General features: G+C 32.9%; 1 protein-coding gene and 1 long non-coding RNA gene across 5 annotated transcripts in view; one reads left to right on the top strand and one right to left on the bottom strand.

The window, feature by feature from the left end:
- LOC132692304 (uncharacterized) overlaps window positions 1-1,618 on the bottom strand; it is a 38,483-nt gene extending 36,865 nt beyond the window's left edge. For both annotated transcript variants that reach the window (XR_009616279.2, XR_009616280.2), the window contains exon 1: window positions 1,442-1,618. This is a non-coding gene — a long non-coding RNA (uncharacterized LOC132692304). The remainder of the gene's footprint in view (window positions 1-1,441) is intronic.
- Window positions 1-19,292, top strand: part of GRID2 (glutamate ionotropic receptor delta type subunit 2) — a 1,486,895-nt gene that overhangs the window by 632,124 nt on the left and 835,479 nt on the right. The gene's annotated exons all lie outside the window — the stretch shown is intronic.

Below are 19,292 nucleotides of genomic sequence, written 5' to 3' on the forward strand. Positions count from 1 at the left end.
AAAAAAGAACAAAGATCAGCTACTTATTAGATTTTATTTAATTTCTGTCTGCAATATTTTGATAGTTTTCACTGTGCAAGTTTTGTACCGCCTTGGTTAAATTTGTTTACTTTTTTTTTTCATGTTCTTGTAAAGGGAAATATTATTGCAGGTGTATGGAAATAAAACTTACTTTTGTGTTTTGATCATGCATTCTGCAATTTTTGGTGACTTTGTTTGTTGGCTGTAATGATTTTTTGGAATTTTTATAATTTTCTATATATAGTATCATGTCATCTGTGAACAGAGATAGTTTTACTTCTTCTTTTCCAATTTGATGTCTTTTATTGATCTCTTTTGCCTAGTTACTCTAGCTAGACCTTCCAGTACAAAGTTAAATCACAGTGGCAAAAGTAAACATCTTTGTCTTTTTCTTCAACTAAAGAAAAAGTTTTCAATCTTTCACCATTAACTGTGATGGTAGCTTTGTGTTTTCCTTAAATGCCTTTTATCATGTTGAGAGGTTTGTCTTTTGTCTTAGATTTCTGTGTTTTATGATGAAAATTTGTTAGATTTTTATCAAATGCCTTTTCTGTATCATTTGAAAAGATATTGTGTTTTATTTTTCCCTTCATTTTATTAATGTGGTATGCTACATTGATTGTTTTTTGTATGTTAAACCACCTTTGCATTAATGGTATAAACCCCACATGATCATTCAATTTAATCCTTTTAATATGTTGCTAGATTCAGTTTACTAGTTATTTTTGAGGATTCATAACATGTTTTTTTCATTGAATTTTTTCTTACTAATAACCTAGATATTCTTCATTGTCAGTTTCTCTGGTTTTGTTTCCCAGAAATTTCAAAAGAATAAATAAACTTTCTTTTGTATGAAGCTAACTTTAAATCCCTTTGGGTTATTTTTCATAAGAGAAAGAATTATTTTTCCATAACTTCTACTGGTTTTATTTCCAAATCTCTTTTAAATTGGTATGGTTAAAGTACAATGTAATAATCATCCTAGCTGTTTGATGTCCAAAGTAGTGGAAGGAATATCATCAATCTTTCTGATATTATAATCCATTTGATTTTTTTCATCTATATTAGTGCATAAACTTTGACAGTTGCTTTATTTATAAAGCAATAGGTTGTGGGTTTTTTTTTTTCTTTTTCTTTTTTTATTTTTCTACAAATCATCAAACTAATCAGAATGTAGAACATACAGACCTTCCCCTCAGGAGTTTACTGCCAATTTGAAGCTTCTAATGCAGTGATTATAAAATACTTATACATTAGACCCAAAGACCTCAAGAATTTCTCTTCAAAGGTACATATCTGCCTATCTATAGACCATTTTAAACCTATAAATGTTTTCATTTAAATTGATTCTTCAGTATCACTAATCAATGAGGATTGGTTGAAAAATTTTCTGATATCTAAACTTGAAATTATAGTTTACCTTTTCCTGTTAAGTCCTTCATTCATTAAGCATGTCTTCTATTATTCTATTGCTGGCATTCATCCTTCAGTCATTAACTATGTGATGATATATGTGATATATAATCTTGAGTCCTTGCATATGTGAACATCACTTTATTCTACCCTCACCCTTGATGTATAATTTAGTGTAGTGTCAACTGTGGGGGTTGGGAGTAATTTCTCTTAGAACTTTGAAAGCATTGTTCTGTTGTTCCATAGAATCAAATATTACTTAAGAGAATACCAACCATGTTATCATGTGTTTGTAAAAGGCCTGCTCCCCTACCCACCACCAGTGGGAAAAATTTAGGATCAACTCTGTAATTTTTGCTGTTCTAAAGATCTACAACATTATTTCTAGTTATTTGTATTTTAAAATTATTTATTGAGCTACACAATGAATATTGTAATTCTTCAGCTGTGGGAAATTTTATTCCATTTTTCCCCTAGTAATGTTTATCCTTTTTTTCCCTCTAATTCAATGACCTAAAGAACTACAAATGGTCATTGGCAAGAGGATTTTACTAAGAAACACTAAGATCCATGCTAGCTACTCCATTTTGAAAAAAAATCCTTCATTTTGTTTTGTTTTGTTTTGCTTTGCTATGAAAGAGAAAATCTGAACTGACTGCTTTTAATTCTGTTAAGGATGGTGGAAGAGTGTAGTTGATTGGAATATTTTCAGTTGATCATCTTGTTTTTAGCCTTTTTACTGCCTGCCATTCTTGATTCATCAAGTCTGCCTCCCAACCCTCTGAAGAGTATTTTAGGACAGATTCGTGTCTGCTTAGCTCCAGTTCTCTCCATAAATATTTTTGGCTGCAACTACCTGCACTGTGCTTTATGAGTCAATACCTTTCCACCTGTCTTCTAGAAATTTATTGAAATGTCTAAGTTTGCTGATGACCTACCACTTGTTCTCTTCATTTTTATGGCTTATAGTTTTTAAAAAGTAACTTTACTATCATAGTTTAGTTTTCTCAGAAGGAAGAAAAATAATTACATTTTCCCAGGTCATCTTCTTCAATCAAAAATTTTCTTAACACAATTCGCTGACACATGGCATTTGGGCATATGGATAGATTTTATTGAAGCTTTGGTAGATGGAAGGTCCTGAAAGCAATTCATTCTTACTGCAACTTACACATGTTCTCAAAAGTCACTTGACTATTGTTTTCTATTATGTAATCATTTGACTATTTTATCTATTACTTATACTGAATTCTCATTACCCACTCTTCTATTGCCTATCCCAGGGCTTACATTTTCTTCATATTTTTATACAGATTATTTTATCCATATATTTTTTCTTGTTTCTTTCTGAATATATCCTCAAGAGTTCACCTTATTTTCAAGTAGTTTATCCAAGTATTTTCCTAAATACTTTCTTTCCAAAAAGGAATTCTAGTGACAGCTGTGCTATTTAAGTTGTTGTTTTAACCATTTTATCATAAATCCCAATGTTTACAGCTATGTAAATTCTGCTAAATAGTACTCAATAATATTGAGTGTCACTAGTTATATCCAACAGTGAATACTTTCTCATCTCCAAAACATTAACTGCTATCTGCAAAGCAAAAACCATACATGAGGTGGACATGGAAAATCTCACAACTTTCTATACCCTAGAGCTATGGTTCTCAAAATTTAGCATCCATCAGAATCATGTGAAAGACTTGGTATTACACAGGTTTCCAGGTCAAATCCCGTAATTTTTACAGAGCTCAATAACTTTCATTTCTTAAGCTCTGATTCTCATACTGTTGATCTGGGAACTATAATGAGAACCATTGCCTAGAGAATCACTATTCCATTAAAAATAATGTAGCTCAAAAGTCCTGAATAAAAGAGATGGGATTTAGAGAAACTTCAAATATGTCAAAAGTTTCTGAAAACATTATATAACTGTGACATGTTAATATTTTCCATAGGTATTAAACAGCAGAGAAAGATGCTTGAGGATGACATAGAAGAAAATTAGGTGTATTTAATGTGCCTAGTGGTTTTAAACTCTGGTAAAATGAGTCAAAGTGCACATAGGCATTAGTTCCAGCTAATTATTGCAAATTATGGAACTATACAAACAATAAAAACATAGAAATTAAAATGGATCTCATCCTTTTTGTCAGCATTTTTTTTTTGTTTCTACATGTAAAACAAATATTTATGAGTTTTTATGTACAAGTACTTAAGAAATACATATTAAAGATAATATTTTTAACAAAATAAAACTATTCCTATTTTAACAATTATAAAGACTATAATAATGGCTGAAATATAATGAGAATTGCTAGTTTCCCATTCTGTGGAGCAGTAACATCAATGTTCCCTATGGAATAGTAAAGCTACATTATGAAAGAATATTTATTATTAAAAAGTGAACTTGTAGTCTCAGATATACATTTTTAAACAATTGAATATATCTCATAATTTAGCTTTTAGGATAAGCTAGATAACACAAACAAATGTCTATTTTCTGAGAATAGATTTGAAGAGAGAGATGCTGCTAAATGAATATAAATAGCTTTTAGATATCCTTCAGTGTGTGTGTGTGTGTGTGTGTGTGTGTGTGTGTGTGTGAAAACGTAGCCAATTCAGAACATTTAAAACGTTATTAACACCAAAAAAAGATGCATTAGAAAGGCTGCCTTCCACATCATATTTATCAACAGGCTTTTGCAATTTTATCTGATGAGCTATATTTTTGGTTGATTACCTCCAGTGTGATAATAAAATGAAGCTTGTGCTCTTTGTTCAGTTTAATTACCTTTTGTAAAAAATCATTTAGCATTATATTATCAGCATTTTTCCATGCCATCAAACATGCTTCTAAAACATGATTTTTAGTGTCCAAACAATATTATACCCTATAAATGTGGCATAAATTAAGCATGTCTCTCTATTGTTGGGAATTTCTTTAAAATTGTTTCCTGAGAGTGGAATTGCTGAGTTAGTGTATATACACATTCATGACTTAATATTTTTTTGCAAAGAAAAAAATGCAACAAACTTAATAATCCTATCTACAGTAAAAATGTATGTTTTACAGCACTCTTGTAAATAAATACTGCCTGCTATCTTTTATCTATATTTTTACCAATTTGGTAGGTAAATTCACAATACATCTTTGTAGTTTTAATTTGCTTATTTGTAGCTTTGTGTGTGCTAGACCATTTTTAATACGACTTTAGGCTAATTGTTCTCTTCTTCAATTTAAAATATAGCTGTGATTATCATTAGTATAATCTATTATGTAAAAAGAGGAAAAGAATTACTAAGATCCTGAAAATATTACTTCCAGACCGTTTTCTTATTTCAAATCTGGAAGTCTAAGGTAAATATATGTTTCACTGGTGTAGCTGATTTTAGTATATGCTAATTACAGATGTTTCTTTCTCTCTTATCTTTTCCTTTTTCCCCTCTACTTCTTATGCACTAAAGAAAGGTTTATTTAAACTTACTTAACAAACCCAGAATCAGGACATAGATTTACGTTTAAGAAAAACTACAATTCATATGTGGTCCAACATTTGACATATGCATGATATATTGCATAGAATTAATGCTCTTAATTTTTTAGGTTATAGAACACAATAAACTATATGAACATATTTATTTGCTTGACAGTTTTCCCAATAAAAATCATTTCATTTGCAACTTGAAGCATGATGAATTAATAAAACCTTTGAGAATACAAAGGGAAATAATACATGAGAATAAAATTTTCAGCATCTAACTTTCAGATGTATTGTGTCACTTTTTCTAGATGTAGTTGAATCAGGTGTAAAGTGAGTGACTTAATTTTCTAATCAGGGATTGATGAGATCGTATACATATTTTTCCCCCAGAAACACATTCATTCCCAACAACTCCTTACTAAATGTGACTTTTGTGTGTATGTCTATGTTGTGTGAGTTCATGTGCTTTTTCTCAGTCAAATAACAATATGAGTCCTACGAGCATATGATAGTATGAGAGGACCATGGAAAGGGATCTAAAGGCATCATTAATACAGTTAGATAAAGGAAATTGTGTGTGTGTGTGTGTGTGTGTGTGTGTGTGTGTGTGTGTGTGTATGTGTGTGTGTGAGGCGGGGGAGAGAAAGGGAAAGAGTATTTGTGGAGTAACTTAAATTTTTTGCATGGTATAGGTTAAAATAGTGCTAATTGTTGACTTTATAATTATTGAGTATCCACCTAAGTATTAGGGAGAAATTTTAGAATGAGCATAAGATTTTAGAGCAATGATTATTAAATGAGAAGCTAAAATACCCTTTATAACTTCAGAGGTGACTGAATTTTCGTTTATGATTGGCTCTCTTCCAGCAGTAGAATTGGCAGGGTTCAGATAGCTAAATATGACTCCACTGTGATAAGAAATGGGAAAAAATAGCAAAAGTAATTGCGTTAGCAATGATCTAGTTTGGAAATGATGGATTCTTTCAGGTAGAATCTGGTAACATTTCTGTACCTGGCACACTCTTCTGAGCACTCTATGACGCCTAGGAAGGTAGACACTTTTTAGAAACCTGCTACCATCCGAAATATTGCAACTGAACTGTTGTTGGTATAGATCGTGCACCAAAGCTTATTTTTCTCTGTGTCCATGATCATGAGGTGAAGAGGAACTATCTCTTAAAGATTTTTCTATCTGATACTCTTCAGTATCTAATGAGATCAGTCAGCTTCAGATAAACATCCTAATGCTGAACCTGCGGTTGGCCATCTCCCTCAGCTAATCCATTTGTCTTTAGCTGTTCTCACAAAGGGATGGCTGTGTATGCTTAGGGCAAAAGAAATGCCTATTTTTATGTGACTATTTGAGAAGGGAAGCAAGACAAATCAATAAAGATGTAGCAAAGTTTGGCTTTTGGATTTGTCCTCTTTTGCTCCTCTGACCAGCTGTACATGTTTGGGAAACTAATCATTTACTTTGACAGACTTATTCTGCATCACACCTTCTACTGAGTTTTCTGAAAAAGCAAAGTGTTTTGTCCTCTGGCATTCACACACCAGGTGGTCTAATTTTTGCCTGTTGGCTCACAATAGGTGTTTGGAGGTTTTCTTTCTGACCTGAATCGATTCTCCAACTGACAGAGCAAAGTAAATCTTGGACAAAAACAACAAAGAATATGTTTCCACTAGCAAGGTCAGTGTAAATTATGGAGGATTTATGTACTAAGTGATGAATCCTATGAGTGTTTTCGTTTGAATAGAAATATCAAAATATCAAGGCACATTGACTTAGCCAGAAACATGATTTTTTCAGTCCAGTTTCAATTATTAGTTAATATTACTTCATCCCCCTGATGCTTCGTTAGTTGCACAACTAGGACTTTGGCAGTTTTCCTGCTCCAGTCCCAGAAGAAACAGGGCTAGTTACAGACAATTCTTCATAGCATGCTTCCTTGGACAGTGGTACCAAACAAGCATGGTGGTAGGATATGTTTGTCCTCCTAATAATTGGCCTCAAAAGTTGGTCCTTCATTTTGGCTCTACTTTCCATTATTTTTATAAGCCTTTGAAAATGCACTTAGGTCTTAAATTTTGACATCATTAGAAATAATGTATACTAGAAAAAACATTCCCCTCTGGGCAAATTAGACTCATTTCTTTCTCTTTTTTTATAATGGCATCTACTTGTATTTCAATTATGGAATGCTCTCTTGTTCCACTGTTTTGAGAATTACTTGGCAAGTCCATGTATGAGTCATTTATACTGATCATAGTTTTAAATATTTTGTTCCTATTCAATTTCAATATTTTCCTTTCCTATTATACATATTTAAGTATTTTTCACTGTTCTTCTAAAATGAACTCTCATTAATCAGTTTTCTCTGGAGACTACCAGGTTTTCTGACATCTCTTTGCAAATAGGAACTAGAATCACACTGTTAGAGGCACAGATATTCTAGGGGTTTTTACCTATGAGGAGATAGGTTATTGTTTGTTGATATTTTTAATATTCTAATATTTTTGATTATTCACATGGTTTTCATCAGTACAACAGAATTATCATTAAGTTTTCTAATCATTAGATATCTAAGCTTATTGAATGAAAATAGTTACAACTATTGATTTTATGGCATGCCATATAAAATACTACTCCAAAAATTAGCAATAGGAAATTTTATTTTATCTTTTAAGTAGATAATGCATTCAAATGTTCACATTTTAAAAGGCATAAGGCCAGTGATTAGATTTCTACCTACCACTATGGCCCAACCACCTATTTCCTTTTCTAGAAATATGTTGCAGATTACATAAGCAAATCACATTTTCCATATTAAAATTGCTGTGTGCTACATATATTATTCTGAATCTTGCCTTATTAATATGTTTTGGGTAACATTTTTTTATTCTTAAAGAGCTCCATATTCTTATTATGGCTGCATATTATTCTGTTGTGTGGGTAATTTATTTAACCTTTGCCCTATTGACAGACATAAAGTTTACTCAATCCTTTTCTATTGAAATCAATGACTCAGTGATGTTGTTCTGAATGTTATCTGGAGTTTCAGTAATTTTTCATCTTAAACTTGAAATTATTTACTTTCAAAAAACAAGAATGCTATTGATATTTTATTGAAAATTGTTTCTAGGTTAATATAGGGAAATTTTATATCTTCATGAATTTGATCAAATCCAAGAAGGGGATACAGCTTGCTATGTATTAAAGTCCTTTTGTTTAAACATTTCAACTTTTTCTGGTATAGATATTGACATTTTAAATTAAACCAAAGTTGATTTTTAGGTATTTTATCTTACTATTTGCAATTATTGTTGTTATTGCTATTGTTATTGTTTTCCTATATATATCCTAATTGATTTTTATACTTTATGAAAATTATAGTTTTCTATATATTAATCTTGCACTCTACAATTTTACTGATTTACTTATTGTAGATAGTAGGTTTTCAGAGATCCCCTTGTGAATTGCACATTTATGAACACATCATTTATGAATAATGCTATTATCACCTACTTACCAATCTTATTTATTTTTTTAAATTTTTTTTAAATGTTTATTTATTTTTGAGAGAGAGAGAGACAGAAAAACAGAGAGACAGAGTGTGAGTGTGGGAGGGACAGAGAGAGAGGGAGACACAGAATCCAAAGCAGGTTCCAGGCTCTGAGCTGTCAGCACAGAACCACACATGGGGCTTGAACCCACGAACCTTGAGATCATGACTTAAACCAACGTCAGATGCTTAACTGGCTGAACCATCCAGGTGCCCCTCAATCTTTCTATTTCTAGTGTCATTTTCTAATTGGCTTTTGCCTCTAGAAAAATGTGAATTGATACTGGTTAGGAAACTTATCTCTTCCTGTTTTGAGGAGGACTTTTTCTAGCATTTCCCAACTAATTATAATGTTGACTTTTAGAGTGAGACAGATATATTCTCTGGTTTTAATAAAATACCCATCTAATCTTTTTTATTCAGAAGTTGAATCAAGAAGAATAGTAATTTTTGGTAGATGTTTTTGTCATCTGAAGAAATAACTATATTTGTTCATTTTTTGTATCAATCAATTTTTAAAATGTTTTAAATTTCTTTTTATTTTTGAGAGAGAGAGAGACCAAGTGTAAGTGGAGGAGGGGTAGAGAGAGGGAGAGACAGAATCTGAAGCAGGCTCGAGGCTCCAAGCTGTCAGCACAGAGCCCCATGTGGGGCTTGAATCCACAAACTGTGAGATCATGACCTGAGCTGACCTCATACACTTAACCAACTGAGCCACCAGGTGCCCTTAGGGCAGCTTATTTTTTATTTGAATAAAAAAATCGAATGCCTCCAAGTAAAATTGAAATATTCTTACTTTTTGAAATTAAGATAAATTAGGAAAGTTGTTTTTATATTTAGTCTAAAGGGTAATTCTTTGTTTTTTCATTATTTCTTAATCTTGACTAATTAGATTTTATTTATGTATTTGTTTACTTATGTATTTTTATTGTTTGTAAGTATTATTTATTTACTGGTAAAAGAAATATAGTTCATATTTGGAAATTAGAAGAAAACAGGATCTTTACTACATATTACTTCATTTTAAAACTTCGGCTCTCCTCTGAAGCATTTTTTGACTTTTAACATAATTTAGATTCATTTGGAATGCATTTTAATTGCATAATGGAAATAGAGATTAGATTTTTTTTTAAATTCAAGCAATTAATGCTTGCATTAATTTTTTTGCATTCAAGGTTGTAGAAATAACTGGAGATATATGCAAAGTTAAGAATTCATAAACAAGGGGAGAACCATGTAGGTGGCTCCAAGAAATTTTTGAAGTTTTCTGTGGCCATTCTATTCAGAAGTAATTACTCATTTTTTTGAAGTGTGAGAAGAGTTATAGGATATATTTATGTTAACACTCTATCATCCCTTGAATATTTGCTAATCTCCCTTTTGTAGTGAATGTTAAGTATCTTGAGGGCAGAAGCTCTGTGTGTGTGTGTGTGTGTTATCTATAGCATCTAGCATAGCATCAGGCTACAAACATGGTGAATAAGTTCTCAGTTCCCACTTTGCACTGAAAATATTTGATATGAAGCACCAGGGTGGCTCTGCCGGTTAAGCGTCTAATTCTTGATTTCTGCTCAGGTCATGATCTCACAGTTTGGGGGTTCAAGCCCCACATTGAGCTCTGTGCTGACAGTGTAGGCCTGCTTGGGATTCTCTCTCTTTTATTCTCTCTGCCCCTCTCCTGCTCTCTATCTCTCAAATTGAATAAATAAACTTCTTTTAAGAAGGTAAAAAAAAAATAAGGATTTAATATATAAACATAGAGAAGCAGAGCTGAGTGATAAAACGATTGCAGATGTTCATCATTAGGCTTTTATAGTGATATTCTGGCATGATTCATAATCTATCTAATTTTCACAACAACATCTAAGATAGATACAATCTCCATTTTACTTATTAGTACACAGGATTGGCAAAATTAAATTAGGTAGCAAATATCCAGGCTCTGTCTTAAAATAAAATCATTATTTGATGACAGAGATCTGGTTTCCAAGTCTACATCTTTACTGTTCTAGGTCACATGCCTCACTTCTGAATTAGTTCAGCAGCAATCAGTTTTGAGCCCCAGTGCCAGGCTATCAGGACACCTACTAAATATAACAAATAGAGACTACCTCTTGTCCCAAAGAAAATTAGTACAGAATGCATTATTGCCCTTAAAAGAATCCTATGGTAAGAATATACTTAGTTTTGTAAGAGACCACCAAACTGTCTTTAAAGTGACTATAGTATTTTGCATTCCCACCATTAATGAATGAAGTTTCTATTGCTCTGCCTCCTCAACAGTCCTGTTTTAGTGTTCTGAGATGGGCCATTGTAATGGGTGCATACTTGTGTCTCATGATTGTTTGAATTTTAATTTCTTCGATGGTATATGATGACATTTACTTATTTTCCATCTGTACCTCTTCTTTGTTGAAATGTTTGTTATGGTCTTTGTCTCATTTTTCAATCGGATTATTTTCTTATTGTTGCATTTTATTTTATTAGTTATTTTTTAAATTTATTAATTTATTGGGGGGTGGAGAGGGACGGGAGAGGGGGGGAGAGAGAATCCCAAGCATGCTCCATTGCTGTCAGCATGGAGCCTGACATGGGGCTTGATCCCTCGAACCACAAGATCATGACCAGAGCTGAAATTAAGAGTCAGACTCTTAACTGACTGAGCCACCCAGGCACCCCTATTGTTGCATTTTAATAGTTTGTTGTATATTTTGCATAACAGTCCTTCATCAGATAGGCATTTTAAAATTTTTCCCCCAGATCCTGGCTTATCTACTCATTCCCCTGACAGTATCTTTTGCAGAGTTAAATTTTTAATTTTAATGAAGTTCAGCTTATCAGTTTTTTCCTTGATGGGTCATGACTTTGGTGTTATACCTAAAAACTCACTGCAATATCCATGGTCCTGATATTTTTTTCTGTTACCTTCCATGAGTTTTATAGTTTTGCATTTTATATTTAGGTCAGTGATCCATTTTGAGTTAATTTTTTGAGTGGTGTTAGGTCTGTGTCTACATTTATTTATTTTTGCATGTGGATGTCCAGTAGTTTCCAGGACCCTTTGTCAAAAAGATTTTCAGATTGCTTCATTGTATTGCCTTTGCTCCTTTGTCGGACATCATTTGACTGTATTTATGGGGTCTGTTTCCGTGTTCTCTATTTTGTTCCTTTGATCAATTTTTCACGTTCACCAATACCACGCTCTCTTGATTTCTATAGCTTTATAGGAAGTCTTAAAGTTGGGTAGCATCAGTATATCAACTTTATTCTTGTCCTTTAATATTATGTTGGCTATTCTGGGTCTTTAAACTTAAATTTTATAGCATCATCTTGAAATACTGCATTGAGAGATGCCCAATAGTTTCTGTACTTAGAAAAAACAAAATAAATCCTAGAATTTTAGACTTGGAGCGTTCCTGGAAATAATTTTCCCTGGTCTTCCACTTGGCTCCATATAATATACTAAGAAGTTATTGTTCTCACTAAGATTCATAGAGTGTCAGGTGAAGGACCAAAACTAAAGTCAGAATTGTTTGTTTATTCTATTTTCTTAGCCTAATATGGCCCAATGAATTGTGACTTGTAGTGTACTAATAATTATTTAAGACATACAATTTCCTGATACCACTCTGACTTTTAACAACAGCCATCTTGATGATTACTTTGATTAAAAAAATGTTGTTCCCTAGTGATGTTTCTAAAATGTGTAAAAAATGAAGATGTTTTTGTTCTTCAAATGTGTTATTTGTTCAGTAATGTACTATTTTAGGTGAGGTGATGGAGTACCACTCAGTTAGCAATGCAGTATTTGGAAGCAGAGAATATACATCAGAACACCAGGGTTTAACTACATTCTGGCTCTGCCACTTGCCTGTTGGTCAAATTATTTCAACTTTTAGGACCTGTTTTTTATATGTGAAATGTGCATAACAATAGAATCTACTTCGCCATGTAATGTTATAAATTTATCATATATAAAGCACAGAGAACAGTTCCTGGCATGTGGTAAGCGTTACATGCAAGCCTGTTACAATCATTCTGTGTGTGGGGGGACAGAACCAAGCACAAAGGTTTGGGCCCATGGCTCCTTATCTTGCTTTGGAATTTATATCAATAGAAAGGTATGCCTCTTGTTAACAGCATAGCACTAAATAGATTAGGAGGGATTAGAAAAGACTTTAATGTATCCTGGCATGGTCTGTGTGTATGTGTTTTATTCATATATAATCTGAATTCTTTTTGGAGTGAAATGGGATGGACCCTGTCTTCTCCTGTGTTCCTGTATGGTTGCTCAATTTCTATAGTTCTCACCTCTTCCACCTCATGCTACTTACTTCTCATTCTGGCTCTGAAAGAAGCAATTTCAAAAAACCAAACAACAACAACAACAACAACAACAACAAAATGCTGAATGATCACAAAAGGTAATGATTAATTGTTGTTCCTACTCCATTTGGACAAACAAATGACACAAATAATTTGTGTTTTTCTGCAGTCACAACAAAGGTGAGAACTGTGGAAATAATTTTTTGCTTGAAACAAACCATTCATGAAGCAGAAAACATTTGCTGAAAATATAACTTTCATGATAAATTTTATTGGCAATGTTGTAATTCCATTTTTTAATTGAGTGTATAGTCACTACATTATAATATGGAAAATATATTAATGATGATAATGGATTTTATTTTGTCACGATATTTGACTAAAATTTTAAAAACTTTTATTTGGCTTTCTTAATAATACTTTATTTTCTATAACATTGAAAGCAAGTTTCTCTTAAGAAACTAGGTTTATAGTGGTGCCTGCGTGGCTCAGTCAAACGTCTGACTTTGGCTCAGGTCATGATATCACGGTTTGTGAGTTCGAGCCCCACATTGAGCTCTGTGCTGACAGCTCAGAGCCTGGAGCCTGCTTCGGATTCTGTGTCTCCCTCTCTCTCTGCTCCCACCCCCCCCCTCATTTGCACTCTGTCTCTCTTTGTCTCTCAAAAATGAATAAACATTAAAAAAAATAAAAAAAGAAACTAGTTTTTTAAATCTCTTTATTGATGTATAATTTACATACCATAGAATTCAGTCATTCGAAGTACATAATTCAATTGCTTTAATCAATTCAAACAGATGTGTACTACTGCCACATTCTACTTTTAGACTATTTCATCACCCCAAAAAGAGGTTCCATGCCCATCAACAATCACTCTTCTTCCCACCCACGTACCCCAGCCCTTGGCAACTACTAATCTAGTTTTTGCCTGCATAGGTTTTCCTCTTCTGGGTTTTTCACATAAATGGAATCATATACTCTATGTTCTTTTTAGACTGTTTTTTCTTATTGAGCATATTAAAAAAACTTAGATTAAAATATTTCTATAAAGAAAAACATGTTCATTAAAACATATATTATTCGGGGCGCCTGGGTGGCACAGTCGGTTAAGCGTCCGACTTCAGCCAGGTCATGATCTCGCGGTCTGTGAGTTCGAGCCCCGCGTTGGGCTCTGGGCTGATGGCTCGGAGCCTGGAGCCTGTTTCTGATTCTGTGTCTCCCTCTCTCTCTGACCCTCCCCCGTTCATGCTCTGTCTCTCTCTGTCCCAAAAATAAATAAAAAACGTTGAAAAAAAAATTTAAAACATATATTATTCAATCAAATGCCATCACTCAAAGAACAAAAAATGCTTTTCATTATTGGACTGTATCATATTTTGGTCCTTTACCGTGTGTTAAAAATCTAAAGCTCTTGGATAGTACAGTTTTTTAATTATACTGAATTCTTGATATTCAGACTAATAGAGGGCAGTGGTAGCGTAGCTAATGTTCAAGCCGTTTACATTTACCTTTGGGATATACTGTATGTAATTTTTGTTTTAATTTTTTTTAACGTTTATTTATTTTTGAGACAGAGAGAGACAGAGCATGAACGAGGGAGGGTCAGAGAGAGAGGGAGACACAGAATCCAAAACAGGCTCCAGGCTCTGAGCGGTCAACACAGAGCCGACGCGGGGCTCGAACCCATGGACCGCGAGACCATGACCTGAGCCGAAGTCAGACGCTCAACCGACTGAGCCACCCAGGCGCCCCATACTGTGTGTAATTTTGATAGCATGTTTGCTTGGATACCAGTGTTCAGCTACAGTAATACCAAAATTACTTTGAATTCCCCTACAATATGCCAACTAGAAGCAGATTGAGATGGATTTGAAGTGTTATGTAAAGCAGAAGTCAGCTGGAGATTAAAACCTCATTATAAATAATCTACAATGTGAACAACCCAACTATAGATAAATAATTTTGACTGGATATTGTATAATGCTTTATTAGATATAGAAAAACGCAGATATTAATACCAACTTCGATGGAAATTTTAAGCTTGAATTAATGATAACTAATGATCTTCTGGTGATTTTATAATTAAGAGGATGTTCTTGAGATCCATGTAACATAGAATGAGGTCTTTGAGGAAATTTGGTAAAATTTATTATCTTAGATGAAATTAATAATAATAATAATTAATAATATTAAAGCTAACATTTATTGAGTGCTTACTCATCTTAAGCACTGCTCTAAGAGATCTACATGCATTCAGTATTTTAGTCCTCACCATAAGACAATGAGGCACAGAGAGGAGAAAGTGCATTGCCTATGGAGCCCCAGCAAACATTGGTAGATACCAATTGGTATCTACCATTGGTAGATATTTTAATTGGTAGATATTTTACCAAACATTGGTAGATATTTTAATTCTATACTTTGGCTTTCAATGTGTTTCTAACATAGGAAAATTGAATTGTTAACGATTATTTTCTCCAGTGAAAAATGCTACTTTACCTAGCACCATTCGAACTCTGTATTTCCTTTTGAAAGAAACATGGTAGCCTGAGAAGTAGAACTGTGATCTTTTCATTAGGGAAAGATCACAAGACGAGTGGACACTTCTGTCTCAATGAAGATACTTCTTGAAACAAAGTACTTTTAAAAGTCTCTTAATACAGACGATGTATCCTCATACATGTTTAATCCTGGTTTCAATTAATTCTAGAATGTCGATATTAGCAAAAAAAAAAAAAAAAATCTTTGAAATTCCAGTCAAATGTTTTCATTTTTAGCAGAGCTGGGATTGGTTTGAAATCCTCCCCCTTTTTTATATCTTAGTATTTCTCAACCAGATAGAAAATTTAAGACAAAGAAATATTTTTAACTTTGAGTAAGAATGTCAGGGAATGCAGAGATGTGGTGGCAGCTGAGATTCCACTAACCCACAAAGTTATGGGTCACCTAACACAAATTATACTTCTGTCAGAGGAAGATTTTCACATTTAACAGCAGTAAGTGCTCCCATTCTTTCTGGGTTTATGCAACCTTCTTTTTATCAATGTGTCTTTTATAAGTATATCCAATTTATTGTGTACATATTAATTTAGATAGAATACAATAGATTGTTTATTAAACAATAATTTGTATATTTTATGGTATCTGTGAAAATGGAACACCTAAAAATATTAAATTGAGGTTGTTTGAGCTATGTGACCAAATTGAGCCTATAATTTTTTTTTGTTTAACATATGAATGCTAAGAGCCTATACTTAGAATACAATAATATTATAAAGACCTAAATTTTAAAAGTTGCTTTGATATTAGTTTCTCAAAATAGTAATTAGTGAGAGACAATGTTTTAGAAATAATTTTGTCAGGGGCACCTGGGTGGCTCAGTCAGTTAAGCATCTGACTCTTAATTTCGGCTCAGGTCATGAGCCTATCCCTCTGCCCACCTCCCGTCCAGCAGCCCTCAGTTTGTTCTCTGTAATTAATAGTCTGTTGTATGGTTTCCCTCCCTCTCTCTTTTTGTTTTTCTTTGGCCTATGTTCATATGTTTTGTTTCTTAAATTCCACATATGAGTGAAATTTCTCTGACTTATTTCACTTAGCATAATATACTCTAGCTTCATCCACATCTTTGCGAATAGTAAGATTTCAATCTTTCTTATGGCTGAGTAATATTCCTTGGCATAGGGTGTGTGTGTGTGTGTGTGTGTGTGTGTGTGTGTACCATATGTTCTTTATACATTCACCAGTTGCTGGACATTTGGGCTCTTTCCGTAATTTGTCTATTGTTTGATAATGCTTCTATAAACATCAGGGTACATGTGCCCCCTCTCATCAGTATTTTTGTATCCTTTGGTAAATACCTAGTAGTGCAATTGCTGGGTTGTAGGGTAATTCTATTTTTAGCTTTTTGTGGAACCTCCAGCCTGTTTTCTGAAATGGCTGTACCAGTTTGCATTCCTATCCCAACATCTGTCGTTTCCTGTGTTGTTAATTTTTGCCATTCTAAAATTATTATTTTTTTAAATTGATAAGGAATGATGCAGTTTAATAACATTGAGAGAGACCTAAGAACAAGGAGTGAAATATTTTATTAATTTGGGAAATAAATATAAACTAAATATATAAAACAGGGTTATGAATAACATGGGTAATGCATTATTATTAGCACAGGCTGGTCTCCTGAAAAATATGTCTGTATCCAAGAAAACTTAATCATGATCTTGCCTATGACTCTCCTACTTAGGAATATCATTTAGGGATATATTTAGGGATATCAGTGACCTCAATTTTCTAGTTCTCTCAGAAAAAAAGTTATTTTCTCTGTTGGGAAGAGAAAAACACTTTTCCTTAGATTTCCCTATACATGTATCTTGATATTTAGATAGAAGAGAAACAATGAGAATGCATCAGAAAGCAGTTGGATTTGGATCCCATATGCTTAGAAGATAGGACAAATAGTTATAATAATTGACATTTATGGAATGACCACTGTGTAAAAAGCATTATGCCCATTGCTTTAAATGCCTTAACTCATAAGTCAACATCACTGAAGAGAATCTAATTTCATAGCAGTTGTGTAGATGGATTAATGTTCTTCTATCTCCATTACTTATTAATTCATAAAGAAGGAGGAATTAGTTTATATGCCAATGAATTAAGTTTTGACTGGAACAAGTGTGGAAGATTAAGAGTATTATAACCTTTAACAAAAGAGTACTAGAAACTTAAACTAAAATGAAAGTAACTATATAATTGTGAGATGTGAAGGTAGATAAATTCAAGGCAAACTATTATGATTTTACTAAACTCTTTACATTTAGTGAATATAAAATAATGCTTTCTAGTAATTGTTTAAAATACTAAATCTTATTTAAAAATAATTAAGAACTATAACATACACTGTACACTTTTTTAACACATGTTGATTAATAATTGGCTCATATTATGTATACAGTCTAATATATTGAGTGAACAGAATAAATACTTCTGTAGTGTGAAACTGATTGTATTATCATGCAGTTTTCTTCTCAAACCGTTTTTTTTTAGAATTTAATCATAACAGAATGCTTCTGGCAGGCAGCATTCAATTTCTCAACATATTGGAATAGACCATGATAATCTTGGATAAAAAGTGGCTTGAAGAGGGGGTTATAATGCAGTCCCATAATATTTAACGACCACAACAGCAGTGTCATTACTTGTAGGTTGCAAATGAGAAGTGATCAACCCTTTCTCTCATCTCACTTTTCATTTTGTTTGTTATGTGAAGTGATTTCTATAAACTTACTTTACAGAGTAAATACTTTTCACAATCAGTACACTATCATTAGTAACAACTTGCTGGCATTCAGTTTTGCAGCTGATGACAGCAGCATATCAAGAGAGATGAACACTGTTACTCTGATGTAGGCATCTAGGTTACAAATTATTGTTAAAAAAATTGGATAATGTCTAGATTACATGAAGTTAATGTCTAACAGGGGATTGTGGAGTGTTCTGATAGCAGGAACTAACTTCTTCTCCTGCTCCCTGTAGTATCAATGCCCTAGTTAAAAGCTCAGAAGTAAATTTCCATGACAGTATAAAATGTTTATGTATTTACTCATGAGCCTCATACAACTGCTTTGTCTTAAGCCAAGCTTTAGTTAGTTAATATACTACCCAATTAAATTATTGAAACTTACACCCATATAAATAGAGGGTATTCTTTCAGTTTCTATGTTTTGATTCTTTCACACGATCATACAGTATTGATCATTTAGAAGACACTAAGACTGTTTCAACTTAGAATAAGTAATGATCTGATAGGTAAAGTAAGATTAAAAATTAACTGACAGTGGGGAACCTGGCTGACTCAGTTGGTAGAGCATGTGACTCTTGATCTTGGTGTTGTAAGTTCAAGCCTCATGTTGGGTGTAGAGATTACTTAAAAATAAAAATATTTAAAGAAAAATAACAAAGAACAAATCTTTCTATAGACATAAAAAATAGACATGGATTAATATACAGGTTTGTGAAGCATGACCAAAAACAAAGGAAGAGATTTTTTTAAATAATGGGATGCATACTATAAATTTAAATCCTTTTATAATAATAACACATATACATAAGACATTTCTGCCTGTTTCTATCATTTCATAGACAGTGGGTCACAGAGATAATAGCACACATAAATGCCAGTAGAACTTGCCCCTCTGTTGTGAGTGTCTTTAACAATATTATATTATATGAATATAGTCAACTCTTGGATTCTATACATATACCTTTTAATGATAAATTTTAATTTAGCCATGGGATTGCCAAAAACAAAACACAGTTACAAAGTGCAAAATCTGCCATTTAGTATCATCTCTATACTTCTCCCTACATTAGCAGACCAAATTGAATCGATGTCTGTTGCTGACTCTTCCAGAATTGTGGTTTCAGCATAGCTGAGTAATTTCACGGATATATCAGCCAGTTGGCATGAATGTTTTATAGTAAATAA

The sequence above is a fragment of the Panthera onca genome, chromosome B1 (genome assembly GCF_046562875.1).
Source record: "Panthera onca isolate mPanOnc1 chromosome B1, mPanOnc1 haplotype 2, whole genome shotgun sequence".
In the NCBI taxonomy this organism is placed as follows: Eukaryota; Metazoa; Chordata; class Mammalia; order Carnivora; family Felidae; genus Panthera; species Panthera onca.